Genomic DNA, 15,628 nt, shown 5'->3' with positions numbered 1-15,628 from the left:
TGCCCCTGCTGCCCCAGCCACCTCAGCTGCCCCAAACATGAAGTCCCTAGCTTACACAACCCACATTTCATTCTGTTGATGAAGACTATCCTGAGCATATTCTCTGAAATAATTCCAACCTTTAGAATTAGATGTAGAGGGAACCTTCACCAATTTCCCACCAGGCTAAATGTCAAAATATCAAATTGAATTGCCTCTAACCTATACACAGTAAACTAATCAGAACAAGAAATTAATTAATAAACAAAAAGAGATCACACACCTGCCCTGGCAGAAGAAACATTAAAAAATTAACAGCTTTCTTGGGATCTTACTTTAAAAAAAAATGAAACAGACAAATAACTTGCATCTTGTTTGACATTAGAGGGTGTCAGAGGAGGACAACTGTGAGATGCCCCTGACACACTGAGACTCTCAACACTTAGAGTCATAAAAGAAACTGAGGATCATACCACAGTCATAGCCACCTGCAGCCACATTGGGTTGGTTACTCTGTCAATGAGTCTTTTATTAGCACCTTTATAAAAGGAACAATGTGTTATCCCCCTGCAGTTAATATTCCTGCTACAGTCCATGCTATTGGGGAAAGTTGTCTTGGTCACTGTTCTATTGCTGCTAAGAGATACAATGACCAGGGCAACTCATATAAAGGAAAGCATTTAATTGAGGGCTTGCTCAGTGTAAAGAGTGAGTCTATGATCAGGAGCAGTAGCTGAGAGCTCCTGATTTTCAGGCAGCAGGCAGGGGGAGATAGAAAGAACAAGATCGAGAGACAGAGACAGAGACAGAGACAGAGAGAGAGAGAGAGACAGAAAGAATGGTCCTAGCATGGATTTTTGAAACCTCAAAGCCTACTCCTGAGTAACACATCTTCAATAAGGACACACTTCCTAATCCTTGCCAAACAGTTCCACTCACTGGTGACTAAGTATTCAAACACAGGAGCTTATGTGGGTGGGGGAATTCTCATTGAAAGCATCGCACAGTTTTGGTACACTCAGTCCTAAATGGAATGTCTTCATCAAACCTCTCTCCTCAGGGCTCAGGGAGCTATGCAGAAGAGGAAGTGGAAGAGGGGATGAATGACACTAAAGAAGTGGTGTCATCCAGACACAGCAGGACTGATGCACGAACTCATGGAGACGGTGGCAGCACTCACGGAGCCTGCATAGGGTCAAGCCAGATGGGGTCCCAGCACTGAGAGAGGAAAGTGGGCACGAGCTCCCATCTCTAGACAAGAAGCTATCTGCAATTGATACCTGCTTCCAAACAAAAAATAGTTGTCTTTGATGGTGTCTCATAAGGAATAAAAACCACACTTAAGGGCAGGTTTCATGCCCAGCAGTAGCTGTCCAACAAAAAGTGAACTCAATGGTATTTTGTTGACTTGTTGTCTCATATTCCTTTATTAGGCTGGCTTGCTTTCTTTCTTTCTTTCTTTCTTTCTTTCTTTCTTTCTTTCTCTTTCTTCCTTCCTTCCTCCCTCCCTCCTTCCCTCCCTCCCTCCCTCCCTCCCTCCCTCCCTCCCTTCCTTCCTTCCTTCCTTCCTTCCTTCCTTCCTTCCTTCCTTCTTTTCTTCCTTCCTTCCTTCTCTTCCTGGTATCTTGCTTGTATATTACAGTTTTCCATTTTGCGTTTTTATGGGTCGTGTGTGTGTGTGTTTCCTTGAATCTTTTTCTTTGTAAGAACTCTGAGGTTTTGTGTTTATTTGCCCATTATTTCTAAGAAGAGAGAGAAAGAAAGGATGTGGAATTGGGTGAGTAGGGAGGTGTGAAGGATCTGGCAGGAGATGGAAGAGGGGAAACTGTGTTCAGAATGCATTATATGAAATTAAAAAAAGAAAAAGAAAAGAATCCTCCCAGCTGTACGGGAGCCTGCTTTCTTTTCAGTGTTTTGTTTTTGTTTTTGTTTTATCAGCATCAGGTCACCAGGCAGCAACTATGAGCTACAAACTCTAAAGGTCTGAATAGGCAGACAGGGAAAGCGAGGTCTCTCTTCTTCCTTGAGCATGTGCAAGCCCCTCTGCACACACAGACTTATCCATGTTGCATCCTCCTGGGGGAGGCAGGTTTGCAAACACATCCTGTGACACCACTTGGGGTGAATGCGGTGCTGTAATAAAGCCATAAAACCCCATGGGTCGAAGCCCCTCTGTGATCACTGTCCCAGATGCCCCTGCTTTCTTTCTTTCTTGTGTGTTGTTCAAGGGAATCCCAGACACATAGCAAATCTGGTTGCATGATAGCATTGTGGACCACAAGAATTCTGGGGAGACCATTGGTGTTACCATCCCAACTGCTCGTTCTTAAGCAAATCTCAACAGTAGAGTTTTGTGTATTAATATTTCAGTATACTTCACAAGGGGCATAACCCCTTTTAGATCAGTAACTTCAATACCATTTCACTTTAAAATGAGTGGCAGCCAGCCTTTTGCACCATCACACGCCCGGCAGGACTCTGTCACACTGTGTGACTACGTCACTTGGGCACTTGCCTGTTAAGTCTCTTCTGCACAGCAGCTCCCTCATCTCTGCCTTTCCTGCAGTGGTCCTCATTTTCTGAGCTGCACTCCACACACTACCTTTCTTAGTAGCGCATTAGTGAGACAGTAGGATTGAAGCATAATCAGGGGAGTCTTTGGGTTTCATCATAAACACCTCCATCATAGGTGGCATCTGCTTGTCTTTCTTTTGGGGAGGTGGCTGATGTTCACTAAATGCTTCAGCAGAGGACTGTTTCTATGAATGGAGGGAGGGCAGGACAGATGGAAGAGAAGGTGGCTGGACAGAGGGAAGGGTGGATGGGAGGACGAATGGATGGATGGGAGAGTGCAGAGGGAGATGAATGGGTGGCTGGGTGGATGAATGGACAGACGGACTTGCAGAGCTCTCCCCCAAGGCAGGCATATACACACCTTTCCCTTGGCCTCTGATTCTCTCATGCATAGAGCTTCCTCGGCTTATTTAAATTAATAAAATGTATATGAAAGTTGCAGAAATAATATACAGACCCCATCTGTTCCCTGGAGACCTTCATCACTGATGCACGTGGGAACTCACTGCAGACACTTAGCTCCCACTAAGTTATTCATCTCAGCGTGTTCTCCAAGAGCAGGCAGTGTGCCACTGCGGCAGCGCGACTCTAGCACTTCCTCGCCGCCCACAGTCCCATTCAGCCAAGGGCCCCTTGCAAAGTCCCGGGCTGAGCTACTTCAGTCACCGGGGTCTGGAGGATAAAGCCATTCCTTGACTGCCCTTGCATTTAGAGCTCCCACGGACCAGCTGTCTTGTGCTCTGTGCTGTGTCCTTCAGTTTGTACAGCAGAACGGCTTGTTTTTCCAGAACACAGATGCTATACTTGGTTGTTTAAAGGTTGTTTATAGCATATCAGTGTCAGTCATTTGTCTCCTGCTGGTCACCTGGCTAACAGGATGGCTGCTGGGCTTCTCTGTTGTTACAGCAACTAAGCAAGCATGATGTGTCTGGCAAGGCAACGGCCCCCCAGCATGGCCCATGTCTTGGTGCCCAGAATGTGAATCTGTAGACCAAAAGGGTTTAAGACTACAGAGAAAAAACAGGTGGTGGACAGCTGTCCTCCTCTTGTGGGTTTCGCAGAGAACAGAGTCCAAAGAGGAGACAGACAGAGACTGCAGGGCTAGAGAGAGCTAGAATCACATCTAAGCTTTGAAGGTGAAGGTGGTCCTTGATACAGGAGGGCCATCACCCATACGTCTAAGAATGTGGAACACCAGAAGACCTGGGTGGGACAATGACCTCAGAACATTGGACAATTATGTTTAGGTTGTTAAAAGCCACCAAGTTTGGATGAATTTTGTTGTTGTTGTTTTTGCAGCCCCTGAAAATGAATACATGTGGCACACATTAATTAAAAAGCAATTAATTCTTATTTTCTGGGGAGATGCTTAGAGACTAGTTTAGTTTCCTGTACATCAGAAATCTGCCTGCCAAGTTGGCATCCTTGGAGGACTCCTGCCTAAATTAATGGCTGCTGACATACTGTTCATGAGTTTCCTGAGCTATGCTCAGTGGAGGATTTTTTGGAAGACAGAGCACTTGAACACTCGAGCCGCCACGCCTCTACCAGGTGTCCACAGCGCCCTGAGGCAGTGCCATCACCAGGTAGAGAGGTTCCGTCTGCCCTTTGAAAGCAGACCTCCATTGCTGCAGCACATGCTTACAAGCAGACTAGAAGACATCCTTCATTCACCTTGTGTATCATCCCAGAGTTGTTATCTAGATGCCTGTTTGCAGTGGGCATGCGCATGTGCATATAAATATGTGCATGCAGGTATGTGTGACGCTGCGTTATCTATGTATACATACAAGCATGCTTGTGCATGTGCTTGTACATTTGTGCGTATGTGTGCTATGCATGTGCACGTATCTGTATATACCTGCGTCCATGCCACATGTTTGCTCTGTGTGTCTATGTGTGTGTTTGTATGTGTGTGTATGTTTGTATGTATTTACTAGAATGTATATCCATTCCTTTGCTTGGTTATCCTGGTCACCTGGCCACTTTCTCTCCCAGCACAGGTGATTTTAGTGGCTAGAGGCCCTAGACATTCTCTAGAGCTTAGATGGCCTGGTCTCCATGGGACTCGGCTTCAGGGTTCTTCGGCTTTTCCACAGAGGGAATGCCTCCCTCGAGATGTTCACACAGCCTGGCTGCTCTGTGAACCTGGTAGTCCAGAAATTCTGTTCTCATCTGGGGACAGTTTAAAAACAGCTCATTGTGGTTCCAGGATGCACAAGTCTGCCTGCCGTCTGAGAACATGAGATAAGAGTCAGGAGGCCCAGTGTCTCCAAAGGTGCTGATGCAGAGACAATCTTCCCCCACCAGAAAGCTAGCAGCTGAGGCAGGTGGTCAGATGGCCTTGGCCTTGTTTCTGTGTGGAAGAAACCTGTGGTTGGAAGGGCCCCTGTGCTGGTTTGCTTTCTCATGGCCTCTGATCTCAAAACAGCTGGTCCTTAGGGGAAAACAACTTGCCGATCTTCAAGCTGGGGGACAGCTAGGGGTAGGAACCTGGGGTCTGGGAAAACCTGATGCTGTGGATGAGAAGAGATTGGGCTGCTCTGTAAGGACCTGAGACTAGGACAGTCTCTCTCTCTCTCTCTCTCTCTCTCTCTCTCTCTCTCTCTCTCTCTCTAAAAGCAGTAAAATATGAAACTATCTCACTAGGATTTGGCTGCAAGCCATGGCTCAGAAACCAAGCTACCAAGCTGGCCACGAAAGGAACCCAGTCAGCTCACAAATTGGGAGGAAGGGAAGGAGAAGGAAGGTAGACAGGGAGACTGTAGCTTCTGTGGCATGATCTTTGCTCTTCCTGGGCCCAGTCCTGCCCCCAATAGCCATCTGGAGCCCCAGCTAACCCCTGCCTACCTTTGAGAGTCGGGGGACTATAAGAAGGAGTGGCACCCTCTGGACTCCTCTTAGCCAGTGGGCTGCTACCCTGGAATGTCTCATTGTGAGTGAGATGCTTGTGAGCAAGCATTCATCACTCTTCCTCAGACTGCAGACCCTCACGTGGTTCTGCAAGTGCGCTAGGATCCTGCCTGGGGTACTTGCGCTCTTCCCAAGACAGATCAGGCTGCATTTGCTGGCTAGAGGGGGCAGAGGATAGGCTGCACTTCAGGGTATTCTGACAGCCTACTTCACTCCAGCTGCCCACCACACTGGGATGGGCTCCTGTGCTGATCTGCCTTTAGACCTGCTCATTTCTGCCCCAGTTTCCAGATCTTTACAGAAGAGCAGAGGTGCCTTTGCCATGGTCCTCTGCTTCCAATACTTGGCAGACATATACCTGTACTCAGCGTTCATCCCCACCCCCAGCATCTCCACCAGGCCAGGTTCTTCTTGTCTCCCAGACTCATTGGCATCCAGAGCATGCAAGCCTCCTTGTGTCTTGTCCAGCCTGAGTCTAAACCCTCCCTTTCTTCCCAGGGCCTTGTTTCTGCATGACAACCATAGCCAGGTGGCCAGGTGAAGATGTCCCTGGGCCCCTCTACCCAAGACCTTCTGAAGCCTCAAAACCTATGGGTGAAGAGCTGATGCTTGCCTGGCTTTAAATAGCTCTGCAGGGAGGTGAGGCAACTCAGCTCAGAGGACAGGAAGGTAATCACGCCTGACAAGTGTTATTTTTACCCAGATCTGTCCAGCTGCGGGGGGTGGGGGTGGGGGCTTATGTAACTAAAAGCAGGATATTTGCTAAGTCTAAGTAAACCTTCAAAAGTGGGAAGGGAGAAAGGGGGGAGGAGAAAGGAGGAAGAGAGGGAGGGGAGGACGAAGAAAAGGAAGAGAGAGGGAAGAAGGAGGAGAAAGATAGAAACAGAGGTGAAGGGAGGGTGGGTGTAGAGATGGAAAGAGAGAAGGAAGAAAGAGGAAGGGAGAAAATCGGCAGATGCCAGGTCAGCACAGAACAGCTGATACTTTCCTTTGCTGCCACCTGGTGGTCACCAGTGTCCTCTATAGGTACGGAGTCACCCACAGCACCCTGGAGTAAGCTGGGACAAGTGTAGCTAACTTAAGTGGGGCACAGGGAAGAGGCCTGCCAGCCTGTGCTGAGGACTGGGCCTTCAGCTCCCATCACAGCTAATGGTGATGTCTACCTGACCACAGAGCTTGGAGTGGATAGGGTGGAACTGATCGTCCACATCTGAGGATGGGGAAGCTGTCAGGAAGCAGTGAGCACCATGACACTTTCCTGTCCCAAGGAAGACACAGAGCATGCCGTCACCTACCAGGATCCTGAACTGAGGGTTCCAGACACTGTCTCGTAGGCTGGTGATAGAGATATCCAACATCTTGGGCTGGACCCAGGGACAGTGTATGCTTGAAGTCCACACAGCATGTAGAATGAATGGTTTAAGGCCCCTGCCCCTTGGGATTCTGGAAGGGCTGGTAAGTTACAATGTATGCTTCTATAACAGAGAGATATGGCCTCAAGGGGAAGGGGAAATGGCCCTCCCCTAGTCCCCATGAGTAAGCCTGTCTAAAATGGTTTGTTACCTCCATGAGCACAGCTCCAGCACAGCCCCATCCATACTAGTAGCCTCAGCCACCCGCCAGCAGGTTCAGATCTCTACAGTGAAAAAAGAGAGGCAGTATTTTGAAAGCGATGAAGAGGAGTAAACAGCATGATGCTCGTGCATATGGAGCCCCAGAAGGACATGAGAAAGACAGTAGACAAAAACCTAAGGGAATATGGCCAAGAGAAGTCCAACAAGCCTGAAGCAGAATAAACATAGAGAAGTCAGACCTAAACACACAGACCAGGAGCGAGTCGGTAGAGTGACCAGGGTTGGGGGTGGGGAGAAAAATGATCAGACAATGATGACACAGCCGGGCATGGTGGCGCATGCCTTTAATCCCAGCACTTGGGAGGCAGAAGCAGGCGGATTTCTGAGTTTGAGGCCAGCCTGGTCTACAAAGTGAGTTCCAGGACAGCCAGGACTACACAGAGAAACCCTGTCTTGGAAAAGAGAAAAAACAAAAAAACAAACAAACAAAAAATGATGACACAGCTTCCCACTGAGTTACAGGGAACGGACAGCAGAAAGAACACTTAATCACCCACAATTCTGTGTCTATTACGTATGTGACTTTTATTTGCAAAATAGATACATCTCCAGATAAGAAAGAAAAATTTAAAAACAGAAAGTCAACCAGAAGCATTCTATAGGCAACATGTACATAATTAAATGTGAAGGACTATATTCCTTTACTGTCTGATTATTTAAGAACAATGTGAGCAGTTTAACATAAAAAGGATTACATTGCCATTTATTAAACCTGCAGATTTAGACTATGGGACGGTGGCACAAAGGGACTGCAGTGGCTGAGGCTGCACTCTGTTAGGTGAAAGAGGATCTGTGTTTATGCTAAATAACTGAGAAAAGCCAAAGTTGTACTTTTTAACTCTGAGATCAGGGATTAAAATAACCATGCAAAGAGGCAGAGGGAAAGCATCCCCAGGAGAGTTAAAATTTGTCAACCGACTTTTAAAGAGGCAGCAGGAAGGGCCAGAAAAGCAAAAGAGGCGGAGAGGAAGGAGCAAGCACAGCATGGGTCACAGCAGTTTCAGAGGGTCCCCGGCTCCTCAGCTAAAAGGCTGGACTTGCCAGGCTGGAGGGCTCATGTGGCTCAGGGTCAGCTGCTTGTCTGGCATCCCCAGTGTTACCAAAATACTAAACAGACAGATAAAAGTCGAAAGGCATATGTTGGCTTATAGTATAGCAGGCTATATTTTAAAGATTTTTTTTTTACTGTTTTCATTGAAGTGGTGGGGGAGGGGGATCACACAGTGAGGAGGCATGCAGTGTGAGGATGTGTGCTCAGGGGCCACAGAGGGCATTAGACCCCCTCCAGTTGGAACTACAGGTGACTGTGAGTCTCCAACATGGGCACTGGGAACAAACTCAGGTCCTCCATAAGAGCACGCCTTGCTTTTTACAGCTAAGTCATCTTTTCAGCCATTGGGCTATATTTTAAATACAGTTGGGGGAATAAGAAAAAAACAAAAATGCCAAGAATGAGCAAAAAGTATGCTATAATAAATTAATATTAATTGCTCAATATCAGACAAAACAGACTGAAGACAGTATCACAGAGATAAAGGGTCAGTTTGTCAGTAAGACATATGAAGCATAAATGTGTATGCCCCCCAACAGAAACATTTAAATAATTCCAAATGGTTTTTAGTTATTAAATATAAAATGATAACTGAGAGTTAGAAAGCAACATGTGGATCTGCAATCATGATATGATATTCTAACAAGAGTTTTTGCTGATGTGTGGAGCATTAGCCGAAATGGGGGCAGGAAACCCCCATTCCTGCCACACTGGCCTTGTGGTTCCCACATAACACTCATGGTTACTTCAAATTGCACCATCTTAGGTGAGCAGTGAACATTTGCCCGAGCAGTTGGCATGGTCAGTCAAAACAAAATTTTAATACATTTCAAGAAATTGAAATTATATTAAATGTTCTCTAATCACAGTAGAATTAAATTAAAAACTGGTGCCAGGAAGAGATCTAGGAAAATCTTCTGTCTGCCAGATATTTGGCAATTAGGTGACACACTTCTCAATAGCCTGTGGATAAAATAAAATAAAAAATTTAAAGTTATAAATATTTTAAATTGATAATGAACATTCAAAATTATTTTATGTTTCATCTTACTTGGATAACTTTAAAGAATAAAAATTCAAAAAGCCATTATTTAAGGCAAGGCACTGCAGAGAAACCGGACCACTGTACAAATAGATAGATGGGTAGGTAAACTGATAGAGGACAGATACATAGATACATAGGTAATTGATGGATAGATATATAGATAGATAGACAGATGATTGATAGATGATAGATAGGTATATGGATGTATGGATAGGTGGTTGCTAGATGACTAAATGATGTATGATAGATATTAGGTAGACAGATGATAGATAGATAGATAGATAGATAGATAGATAGATAGATAGATAGATAGATAGGCAGGCGAGACAGATCAACAGGTAGATAGGTGGTATAGAGGATAGATGATAAAAGATAAATCGAGCAAATGGGAGATCAGCTCAAGACCAAGGGGCTGAGAAACACAAAGGCTGACGTCTGAGGAAATGGGTTTTCGGTCTCAAAAAATGCCATTACCTTTGTTACTGTTCAGGTGCTCTGTGGAGTGGGTGACGCCCACCTACACTAGTGACACTGAGTCTCCACTCTGGACACCCATTCAACTCCTGGTCTCTTCCAGACGCAACCTCACAGACACCCAAGGGATGCTGTTGTTGTAGCCATCTGTGCAGCCTGTGGCCCTAACTGTTGCATCAGTAACCAAGACTCTATAGCCACAGTTGTGATCTCCTAGGGGTACATTCTGAGTAGAATTAAGGAATTAACTGAAAACAAGAATAGCATTTGACAACATAGGAATGTAGGAATGCAGCAATAATATAGTTAGCAACAAATTAGGACAGTGTATTTCATCCAGCTTGATCTAAAACACACACACACACACACACACACACACACACACACACACACACACACACACACAGGTATTGCTTGCTAGAACTCTTCCAGACTCTGTTGTGGACTCAGAGAGTAGAATAGTCATGGATGATTAGTTCCTGAGGCTGTGTGGTCCTTTGAAGGCTGGGACAGGTTGCTCCTCTGCCTTCTCTCACATGTGGCTGCAAGCCTAAATGTTTGTTTGTTTGTTTGCTTGCTTGCTTGCTTGCTTGCTTGCTTGCTTGTTGTTGTTTGTTTTAATATCACCAGGGAACTGTTCACACCAGCATCTTGGTTATGTTTCCATCCTCTTACAGTCAGGCTTCCTTTTTAGCAGAATATTGAAATGAAGCCTAGATAAAGCCCTTAGAAATTCCAAAGCTGCCGGGCGTGGTGGCACACGCCTTTAATCCCAGTGCTTGGGAGGCAGAGGCAGGCAGACTTCTGAGTTCAAGGCCAGCCTGGTCTACAGAGTAAGTTCCAGGACAGCCAAGGCTACACAGAGAAACCCTGTCTCGAAAAACCAAAAAAAAAAAAAAAAAAAAAAACCCAAAAAACAAAAAAAAGGCTGGTAAAATGGCTCAGTGGGTAAGAGCACTGACTGCTCTTCCAAAGGTCATGAGTTCAAATCCCAGCAACCACATGGTGGCTCACAACCATCTGTAATGGGGTCTGAGGCCCTCTTCTGGTGTGTCTGAGAACAGTTACAGTGTACTCATGTTAATAAATCAACCTTAAAACAATAAAATATTAAAAAAGAAATTCCAAAACCCACTTTTCCAAGCGCATGTGATTGCTTGGATTGTGGGGCGGTGAATCTGGGGTTTTGGTTCCTGCCCTGTGCTATGACCTGTTCAGAAAAGGGCTCAGGCTCGAGCAGCTTGCATTTAGGGTTGGCCCTGGGTGGAATGGCCTGTGAGAGGCATGGGAAATGGAGGCAGACACACTGGAAGATGGAGCAAAGACTGAGGCACCCAGGGAGGGGCCGCCTTTCCTGGAGCATTCCAGTGATATAGCTGCAATTCCAGTGCAATTCCAGTGATGTAGTTGCAATTTTAGGCTTTGGGAACCCAGACTGGAGGCAATAAATGAGTGCTGATTTCAGCTCTCCAACACTGCCATTGCTGCAGCAGCCCAGAGCCCATAGGTTCCCATGGCCGCTTCCTCCTTGGTCAGCAGCCCTGGGACCATGTCCACCCATTTACAAGAGGCTTCCTTGTGTCCTCTGAAGGTGGCAGAGCAGACTCTTCCTGCACGCATTCCACCAGTGCAGCAGACAGAGATGAGCAATTGAGCAGGCGTTGGGCGTCCCCTGGGAAGTGAAGGCAGACTCCCAGGTGCAAATCAGCCGCAGCCTCCACCTTGGGAGTTATCAGGATGAAGTTTACATTCATGAAACGAGGACCCAGGAGCTCCACTCCTTTCTACTTCCAGCCCCGCTGCATTTGTAAACAGCTTTATTTCGGTTTCCCTTTGGGCAGGGAGATCATTTAAATTTTAATTTCAGAGGCTTGCGGTACCAGAGCAGTTCTTCTTGCCCATTGTTTTCTTGGAAAAGATCAGGAGTGCCTCGCCAAAAGAAAAAAAAAATAAGCTTAATAAATAATGAATACAGAACAAATTACTAGTGTTTAAATTTTCATACTTCCATGAATATTTCAGCAAATAGTCAAAGGTTCTCCCAGATTACGATAATAAGGCTGCCAGGGAGACACCTTCTCCCCAAGACCCTCCTGATACCATTGTTTAAAATTAACACAGGAGCCACTTCAGTTTCCAGTTCACTGGAGAGAGATTCACATTCACGGCATACCACACTACCACCCAAGGTACTTTCTGGAGGCCTGGTGTCGGCTCCTCAGAAGTCCCTTGCCAACACATCCAGTTCTCACCTGGCTTTGAGGTGGTGTGCCAGGCGCTTGTCTGTGACAGGGCCAACTCTAGTGACATTAACTAAAAAGGTGGGAACGCAGAGTGTCTACCTCAGCATGTGTGTATATGAAGAAGTGGAGGCTTCACGTGTACCCAAGCACACACACATGCACACAAACACTCACACCCCACATACGCACACACGCTCAGCAGTCATACTCCCCCAACCCACCTTTATACACACACACACTATGTACCCCAATGTGCATACACTCACTCATGCATGTGTTATGCCCACGTGCTTACATTCACTCCTTCACACACTTATGCACACTAGTGCAGTGTACTCCATACACACGCAGGTATATACTTTCATACACCTGTATACACCACATCCACTCTCACTGTCTTAGTTCCCTCTGCTGTTGACAAAGATAACTTGAGGAAAAAAGGGTTTCCTTGGCTCAGGTTTCCAGGTGACAGTCTATCATTGTGGGGTGGTCAAAGGCAGGCACTTGAAGCATCTAGTTGCTAGTCATGCCCCACTGATAGTCAAGAGCAGAAAGCAGTGGATTAACACACAGGTGCTGGTGCTCAATTCACTTTCTACAGTCTTTGAATAGCTCAGAATCTCCTTCCTAGGGAATGGTGCCGCCCACAGTGGAACTCATATAATTGAGATATCCCCTGCGCATATACCTTTAAGCCAACCTAATCTAGACAATTCCTCACTAAGATTCCCTTCCCTGGGGTTCTAGATTGCATCAAGGTGACAACTGAAACTTGTTGGGGAACCTTGCTATTAAGGTAGTAGTCCCCCATGACCAGATGTGGTCAAAATGGGGTGGGGGGTCTCTTAGTAGGGCTTCCCTGTTCCTGTCTGTCTTTGTCTGGAGAGTGCCCCTGAGCACAGGTGGCTGGCCTTGGTTGGCTTCGTCTGAAAAATGTCCTTGTACAAAGCTCTATGCAAGGCTGGATAACTCAGCACACACATCCCATTCTGGCTTCCTGCCCACATGATAATTAGGCGTTGTACTATAACCAATCTGCCCTTCCTGCTTACTTGATGCCATGACCAATTAGCCCTTTCCACCTGCACCCCCTCTCAAAAGCCCTTATGTACCCTATTCCTGAAACAATAAAGTAGACTCGCCATCTACTGAGGTCATTCTATCTGAACCCCGCTCTCCACCTCCACTCCCTTACTCCCCTGGGGAGAAAAGGGAGGGCACAGAAAATGACTATCTCAGTCACATACACAGTCACATGCACTCATACATACCCAACACCCACACTTTCACAAACTTGCATGCTCATACCCCGGGCTCAAATTTGTATACACATGTTCACACGCATACACACACACCACATGCATACTCATACACAAAACTCATTGATGTACCTATGCTTGCATAGTCATTCTTGTACATACTTTCTCGCATACATACCAACAAACTCAGGAGAAGGTATAGTACAGTATGGAAGGCCTCTCAGACCATGGCCAAGCATGTGGGACTTTGCCTGGAAATGGTTGTTAAGACAGAAAGTGTGAGGTTTCTGGCATGTTTTCATTTCATTCTTTCTCCAGCCCTTAGAAATGTAACTAAAACCAACTTCAGCAAAAACATTTTCAAATTTTCCAAGACATTTGTTGATATCACTAAGACATCTTGACATCTTCCCTGCTCTTTTAAAGGCTTAAACATAAAAGTCCTAGATCCAAGACATGGGAGCACACACACACACACACACACACATACTTCTCCCCATCTTCTGGGAAGCACAGGGTTCAGGAAGGCTTTGTTTTTACTTGTAGGCATAGATAACATCACTGATAGCACTGATAGACTCAAGTCTGAACTCATAACTCATGAGTAAGGACTTTAAGGGGCACTTGTGGTATCCCAAGGAGTGTGGCTTAGACCCGGGGCCTCCAAGACCTGTACAAGGAAGCAGAGTTCTCTTGTAAAGACATCTTCCTCAGGACCAGGAGCACAGACCTGACTCTTCCCTATAGCAGGAGGCAGTGGTGTTAACACTAATGATGTTAGTGATGCACGGAGCAGAAACACAGTGAGCTCTTTGAGGCCTTGTTGCCCATGAGAAAAGGCAGGGACCCCAGGCTGGCTGACTAGATGGCAATTCTGCTAAGAATGAGGGTATCCATGTGACAGGACCTGTGGGAACTGTGTGGCAGGAGCTCTGTCCCCTTCTTCCACCTAGCCCCACCTCCAACATCCAGACACATTCTGCTCATGCTCTCTTGATCCCATTTAGCAGCCCTGTTTGAGACATAGATGCTATGTGATTATAGCCTTAGGACACACATAGGCATTGAGCCTAAAGTCAGACCGTACATAACCTGGTCCCTCCTGGGTTTGGGTCAGAACATGGCTTCACTTGACCTCATGATCACTGAGCAGGGAGGATCTGACTCAGACACCATAGCATTAGAAATACCTACTTCGCTTGGCCTGGTCTTGAGGGGACACAATGAGATGCTTGTGTATGGAGGGGTGGGCGATGCTAGCATACCTTTATCAGATAACTAGAAGATTCAGAGGTATAAGATTTCTCTGAGAACTAAGACTCCAGGGCACACAAAGTGACTGTCTTCTGAAGTGACAATTGAGCAAGGGGAGCGGTTAAGCCCAAGTTGCACAGGGTGCTTCCCTGAAGGGATTAATTGCCCATCACTGTTAGGACAGCTGTATATTTCCAGCCCTAGTTCCATGATGTCAGAGACATAGCCAGGGCAGCCCCAGCCGAGGACACATAAACTCCAATATCAGCCTGTCCCTTCTCCAGGCTGTGTATTCAATGGCACCCTGAGCCAGCCCTATTGGGACAGCCTGGCATCTCCCCCTCCTCTCCCTGTTCCCAGTTGTGGCTACCTTCCAGAAGGTACACAAAAGAAGTACTTAAGACTTCCCTCCATTTCCTCTGGGGTTCAGGGGTGTGAAGGCCACAGGATCTTCTCCATCACCTTCCAAGTGGCCCTGTTGAGCCTGATGGCAGCTAAGTGTCCAGGAAGGAGTCCCTGTCCTAAGCACAAAAGCTCAGCATGGCCTTTGCTTGCCTGTCAACAGACAGTGAGACTATGACCCACATCCCACTTTAGTCTCATCCAGCTTGTGGGAGGGGGTGGGATGTAAAACTGTGACGTGTTCCTCTCAGATCAGTGTCTCTTGTCACCGCTAACTGAGTCTGCCTTTAGCTAGGTGCCTGCTGTGCTTGATGTTAGAACAGGAAGTACCCTCAGATCCCAGGCTATGTGTGAGGGGAAGAGTTCCTGTGCTGGCTGTACCATGCCTCCCTGAATGGCCTGCAGAGGTAGATCTTAGTTGGTCAGGGTTCTTTCTTCTGGATCGTTGGTCACCAGTAACACCCTGAGCACGGAGACAAGCCACTGGAGTCTCTCTGGTCAGAAGCCCAAGAGGCAAGGTCAGAGAGGCATCAAAATACCCTAAGTCACTGGGGTCTATTTTCTGAGTATCTGTTAGATATCAACCCCATCTCCTATTCATGCTTCGGAAACCCTGCACATACTTTATAAACCCAACCAAAGTATTTCGCAGGGTAAAGAGACCCTGAAGGGATGACCCAGCTCTCGCTTTAACGAAAGCCTCCCCCGCCCCTGCTTGCTATTACCTCTTGGCCACAGCTGCATGCCACCCCTTCCCTGTAGCTTTCACACTGTCACTTTTGACATTGAATTGAACTGGC

This window comes from Mus musculus, chromosome 7 (assembly GCF_000001635.26).
Source record: "Mus musculus strain C57BL/6J chromosome 7, GRCm38.p6 C57BL/6J".
In the NCBI taxonomy this organism is placed as follows: Eukaryota; Metazoa; Chordata; class Mammalia; order Rodentia; family Muridae; genus Mus; species Mus musculus.
The sequence above is the reverse complement of the archived record's forward strand: the minus strand, read 5'-3'. Positions refer to the sequence as shown.